The sequence below is a fragment of the Epinephelus fuscoguttatus genome, linkage group LG23, assembly GCF_011397635.1.
Source record: "Epinephelus fuscoguttatus linkage group LG23, E.fuscoguttatus.final_Chr_v1".
Classification (NCBI taxonomy): Eukaryota; Metazoa; Chordata; class Actinopteri; order Perciformes; family Serranidae; genus Epinephelus; species Epinephelus fuscoguttatus.
This window is the reverse complement of record NC_064774.1, coordinates 5,401,320-5,407,553: the sequence shown is the minus strand read 5'-3', so window position 1 is coordinate 5,407,553 and position 6,234 is coordinate 5,401,320. Positions and strand designations below refer to the sequence as shown.

The 6,234-nt window shown below is 43.7% G+C and overlaps 1 long non-coding RNA gene across 1 annotated transcript; it reads left to right on the top strand.

The window, feature by feature from the left end:
- The first annotated feature begins 1,885 nt into the window (after window positions 1-1,885).
- Window positions 1,886-2,478, top strand: LOC125883829 (uncharacterized). Its single transcript, XR_007448600.1, has 3 exons — window positions 1,886-1,992; window positions 2,037-2,388; window positions 2,433-2,478. It is a non-coding gene; the product is annotated as an uncharacterized LOC125883829 (long non-coding RNA).
- Window positions 2,479-6,234: the final 3,756 nt, after the last annotated feature.

Below are 6,234 nucleotides of genomic sequence, written 5' to 3'. Positions count from 1 at the left end.
ATCAAATGCAAATTACAAAATACTCAAATAGGTATATTAAATACAAGTAATAGAAATACTGCCCATCCCTGATCAAAGGGCCCGTCACCTCTCCTCCACAGGAGCAGGACACCATGTGCTGGTTTGCCTCTCATTTTATGTATCTTTGATTTATATTTGTGTCTGTTTGGAGTCGGTGTGTCTGGGTTGTGTCGGGGGCTTCTGTGGCTCGCCACCTATTTATAGTCGAACCCAGAGAGTTTATTCTTAGATGCACAGTTAGGATGACTGAACCAGGCAGGAGGGTGAAAAGTTAAAACACTCCCAACCATAGTTTCTCACACCAATTCTAAAATCTTGAAAATATACTCAGCATTTCCAGAAGAGCTCACGTGTGAGTCCAGAGCTGTGCCCAGGTGTTTCAAGTTTCCCACAGTTTCAACACGTCGACCTTCAAGTGAAACTGGCTCTGTGTTCAGATCCTGTTTCATTGTGAGTAATAGATTCTTCAGTGTTGGCCACATTTGCTTCTGACTGGCTGATGTGACAGCGTGTTTGAAGGCCTCAGTGTGGGACAGCTTCACCTCATGGGTCTGTTTGATGTCACAGACCAACTAAGGACACGTCGTCAGCATGTTCAGACAATCTGAAATATTCCTCACTTGTTCCTCTGACAGCAGGGGAGAGAGTCTCTGATCCTGTGTTCATGCTGAGTTCAGACTGTGTGACTTTAAAGACTTTAATACTTCTTCTTCTTCTCATCTTCCTCTGTTAAAGTGACACTCGTGTTCATATCTAACACTGTCAACACAGCATCAGCTGTTCAGCCTGAGGTGGGAAGTTAACTGCAGTTTCACATGTGACCACAGGATGGCGGTGTCGTCCTGTAAGTCCGTTATGTCAGTTATGAAATCAAACAGTTTTCTTTGTGTTCAGCTGAAGACGACACGACAGCAGTCCACACACTGACAACACTTTGTTTCATCTTGTTCTGACGGAAAGACATTTTCTTCATCATCATCATCATCATCATCATCATCACAATCTGATTTTAAACTTGGATTTCCTCCAATTTACCGATTTGTGTTATGTTGCTATGTTTGTGTGTGTGTGTACGTCTGAGACAGAAACTCAGCCTCCGATTCAATCATCACCATCTGTTTCTGTTTGTTGTCTCTCTCACACACACACACACACACACACACACACACACACACACACTGGCCTGTGTGCATTATCATGTCAGTGTGATGAATGAAACAAATGAAACAGCCAGCAGCCTCGATACTGCGCTCAATAAAACCACTCATCCTGTGTGTGTGTGTGTGTGTGTGTGTGTGTGTGTGTCTGTGTGCTGTATTAGAGTAACTTTCCTCTCCAGGTCAGAAATGTTTTACTGTTGTACTCTGAGTTTGTGTAGAAACACTCTGTCACAGTAAAAGTCCTACATTCAAACTTTGATTTCATGACTTCATAAACTGCCGGGTAGATTCATCTATAATATTACATCATCACTTTTACTGATTATATTTTGTATCAAAAATCTGAATCTGTCAGCGTGGGTTTCCTCCAGGTGTTCTGACATGTTCTCCCTGTGTCAGCGTGGGTTTCCTCCAGGTGCTCTGACATGTTCTCCCTGTGTCAGCGTGGGTTTCCTCCAGGTGCTCTGACTTGTTCTCCCTGTGTCAGCGTGGGTTTCCTCCAGGTGCTCCGACATGTTCTCCCTGTGTCAGCGTGGGTTTCCTCCAGGTGCTCTGACTTGTTCTCCCTGTGTCAGCGTGGGTTTCCTCCAGGTGTTCTGACATGTTCTCCCTGTGTCAGCGTGGGTTTCCTCCAGGTGCTCTGACATGTTCTCCCTGTGTCAGCGTGGGTTTCCTCCAGGTGCTCTGACTTGTTCTCCCTGTGTCAGCGTGGGTTTCCTCCAGGTGCTCTGACATGTTCTCCCTGTGTCAGCGTGGGTTTCCTCCAGGTGCTCTGACATGTTCTCCCTGTGTCAGCATGGGTTTCCTCCAGGTGCTCTGACTTGTTCTCCCTGTGTCAGTGTGGGTTTCCTCCAGGTGCTCTGACATGTTCTCCCTGTGTCAGCATGGGTTTCCTCCAGGTGCTCTGACATGTTCTCCCTGTGTCAGCATGGGTTTCCTCCAGGTGCTCTGACATGTTCTCCCTGTGTCAGCGTGGGTTTCCTCCAGGTGCTCTGACATGTTCTCCCTGTGTCAGCGTGGGTTTCCTCCAGGTGCTCTGACATGTTCTCCCTGTGTCAGCATGGGTTTCCTCCAGGTGCTCTGACATGTTCTCCCTGTGTCAGCGTGGGTTTCCTCCAGGTGCTCTGACATGTTCTCCCTGTGTCAGCATGGGTTTCCTCCAGGTGCTCTGACATGTTCTCCCTGTGTCAGCGTGGGTTTCCTCCAGGTGCTCCGACATGTTCTCCCTGTGTCAGCGTGGGTTTCCTCCAGGTGCTCTGACATGTTCTCCCTGTGTCAGCGTGGGTTTCCTCCAGGTGCTCTGACATATTCTATCTATAGATAGATAGATGGGTTTCCTCCAGGTGCTCCCACATGTTCTCCCTGTGTCAGCGTGGGTTTCCTCCAGGTGCTCCCACATGTTCTCCCTGTGTCAGCGTGGGTTTCCTCCAGGTGCTCCCACATGTTCTCCCTGTGTCAGCGTGGGTTTCCTCCAGGTGCTCCCACATGTTCTCCCTGTGTCAGCGTGGGTTTCCTCCAGGTGCTCCCACATGTTCTCCGTGTGTCTGCGTGGGTTTCCTCCAGGTGCTCTGACATGTTCTCCCTGTGTCAGCGTGGGTTTCCTCCAGGTGCTCCCACATGTTCTCCGTGTGTCAGCGTGGGTTTCCTCCAGGTGCTCTGACATATTCTCCCTGTGTCAGCGTGGGTTTCCTCCAGGTGCTCTGACATATTCTATCTATAGATAGATAGATGGTGGAATTAAAAGTACAGTATTTCCCTCTGAAATGTAATGGAGTACAAGTGTCAGAAAATACTCATGTACCAGTACCTCTAGATTATATGGATGTGCAGCACTTGAGTTACTTTATTCATAAAATATCAGCAGTAAAATCAGACTTTGACTTTTTTGTCCTTGGTTCCACGTCTCTCTTTGTCTCTGTCTCCATGTTTTATGGTCTGTATAAAGTATTCAGGTACACAGTGTCCTCTGTGTGTGTTCCTCACAGTGATGAAGAACACAGAGCGAGTGTTTGGTTTCTCTTCAGATAAACTGATGTCACACAGCTGCAGGTGAAGAAGGCATGAAAGGAAACTTAAATATGATACTGATGACATAATGCAGTCTGTGTGAGTGTGTGTGTGTGAGTGTGTGTGTGTGTGAGTGTGTGTGTGTGTGTAAGTGTGTGTGTGTGTTATCAGTCATCAATGACTGCAGCTCTGATTTTATCGACACAATAAAAAACACTGAGAAACACTTTATCACAGATTGAATCAACGGATGAATTCATGGTTTCATTTAAATCGTTCAAATCTACAGAATTAAAATGTCCAATTTACAAAATATTAAATAAACTATATGAAATAACAGACGTAGCCACGGTGACGTCACCCGCTGGTCTCTTGACTTCAGCACTTCAGCCGTCACCATCTTGTTCTTTTGGAGCCAGAAGTGACCATATTTGGAGCTGACTCGTTAACCATCTGACGACCCCACAGATTTATCTGGTGACCCTTTGCAGGGGCCGGACCCTCAGGTTGGGGACCACTGGTCTCTAACTGTGCATGAACTGTAAACACTGTCAGCACACTTTGACGATGACACTTGTGTAGTTTTACGTCACTAAGTTTTCAAATGAAGGACTCCTACCAGCAGTGGAGTACCGACCATGGGCTGACTACGAGTCAGTGGGGCCCCGGGCACAGATATGCAGGAGGCCCCACCACCCCTCATAGAGAGGAGAAAGTCAGACAGACTTTGTGGTGTCATGTCTCTTTGTTGTTGCATTACAAAGTGTTGTGGTTTGTTTTCTTTTGTTAACATTTTGTGTCTCGTTGAAGTCATGTGTCTTTTGGTCATTTTTTGTCTCTTTGAGGTTGTTTTTTGTCTCTTTGAGGTCCTTTTGTCTTTTTGTCATTTTTTGTCTCTTTGACATTGTTTTTTTTTTCTTTGAGGTCATTTTATGTCGTTTTTGGTTGTTTTGTCTCCTTGTAGTCGTTGTATGTGTCTTTGGGGTCATCATGTCTATCTGGTTATTTTCTGTCTCTGAGGTCATTATGTGTCTTTCTTATGCCTCTGAAACCTGGAGCAACATCACTTTTTATGTGCTGCTTTCAGACGTCATTTGCAAGTGTTTAACCCTTTAAACTCTGAGCTGACTGGTGAGATGTCTTTCACAAACATGGGGGGAGAAGACAATGAGCAATGTAACAAGAAATGCCCCACAAACTGCAAAAAAACCCAAACCCAACATATTAAGAAAAATCTAAAAAAAAAAAAAAAAAAAAATAGGGGGAAAGAACCGAGGGGAAATCTATATTTTTAAATATAATATATTACATTTTAAAATTATTATAACTTTTAAGCTTTTAACTTTCTATTTTGTTTTGAATTTTCTCTTTTGCCTAACATCTCGGGTCGGTTCTTGTTTTTTGAGTTTTTTAAAGAAATCAGGCCAGTTTTCTGTCGGGTTATATACTTAAGTTTAAAGCATCGAAAGTATATAATATTCTTTAATTCTGGATTATTGTCACAGATGTATTTACAGCAGGTGTTTGTCAGAGTGCAGCTGATTTTAATTACTTAATAGACTTTCATGTGTAACACTGTGTATTAACAGTATTTTATGAGCTCACCATCTGTGTGTGTGTGTGTGTGTGTGTGTGTGTAAATGCTGTAAAGTCACATAAACAGTAAATAGCAGAAAGACTTCCCTCTGAGATGCAGCACAGTATGAACATATATATATCAGTATAATACTCGAGTACAGGTGAGTTCACACTGTGCTGAGTAATGGAGTATTTCGTCCCAGTGCTGACTGATGTGTTTCCTTTGTGTGTATAATGTGTAGGAAGAAGAACACACTGCAGACAGTCGGTCCATTCACAGATCAGTTTACACATCATCACCTGCAGCTACCTGTCGTCGTCCTCCTCCGCTTTATTTTCTGTCTGCTGTCTCCTGATTGGTGCATTCATCCTCCACTGAGACGTGAAGCTGAGCTGCAGACTCTGGATTCATGACTTCATCAGCTCACATCTGCCCCAGGATCCAGACTCTGACCTTTGACATGTAGGTGGAAGGCACCATCATCCCTGGGTGTTTTCTGACTGTATTGTTCCTGGTCACGTGTCGCGGCGTGTTTCCTCCTGGTTTCTATCAGAGTTCTGCAGATGGAGTTTATTCAGGTTTCAGAACATGAGAGAGATGAATCATGCAGCGTCTGACCCTGGGACATACAGAGGATACAACATGTTCATGGTCAGACGGAGGCTGCTGAGGAGTCACTGGTACATGTAATTAAATGACAAATAAAAGTAACTGTAATCTCTTAGTTACTGGGAGGAAATATGTCATCACTGTCACTAATCAAAATTACAAAGAGATCAGAGTTTATATGTAGAATAAAACATTGTGTGTTTGTCATTAGAGTGTGACAGTGATCACTGCTGTAGAGAACTTTACACTTACTGGTTTTATTTAAGGTTTTTACATTTTTCAAATGTAATAAGTTACATTACTTTCATGAAGTAATCAAAACAGTTAAGTTACTAATTACATTTTCAACAGAGTAACTCTTCATCGGGTTAAATGAGGAGTTTAAGTCACACTGAATGTCTGAACAAAATTAATGACCATCCAACAGTCAGTGGAGGAGGAAATATTCAGACTCAAGTTAAAGTGCCAAGACCATGATGTCCAACTACCAGGGACAGATTACTCAACGGGCCCAGGGGCCAAAGTGTCAGGGGCCCCGGCCTTCATCTGTAAAACATCAAAGACATGAACACCGACCAGGAGGACACTGAGTAAGACCATAAAGAGGTGCAGAGACACAGAAACTATCTTCAACAGGCTCACAATGTGCTGCTCATGAATCTGTGCTTTCATTCAAATGCAGGATTTTTATTCAAGTAAAATATCTGCAAACATTGTGTCTGCATCATCTCAGGTAAATACATGAAGAGTTAAAAACAGATGAGAGACATTCCTCAAAATAAATATGTATGTAAGTATGTGACTGCACACACACTCTGATCTCTTATTTCCTGATTTACAGATGTCTGTTTGAACCCT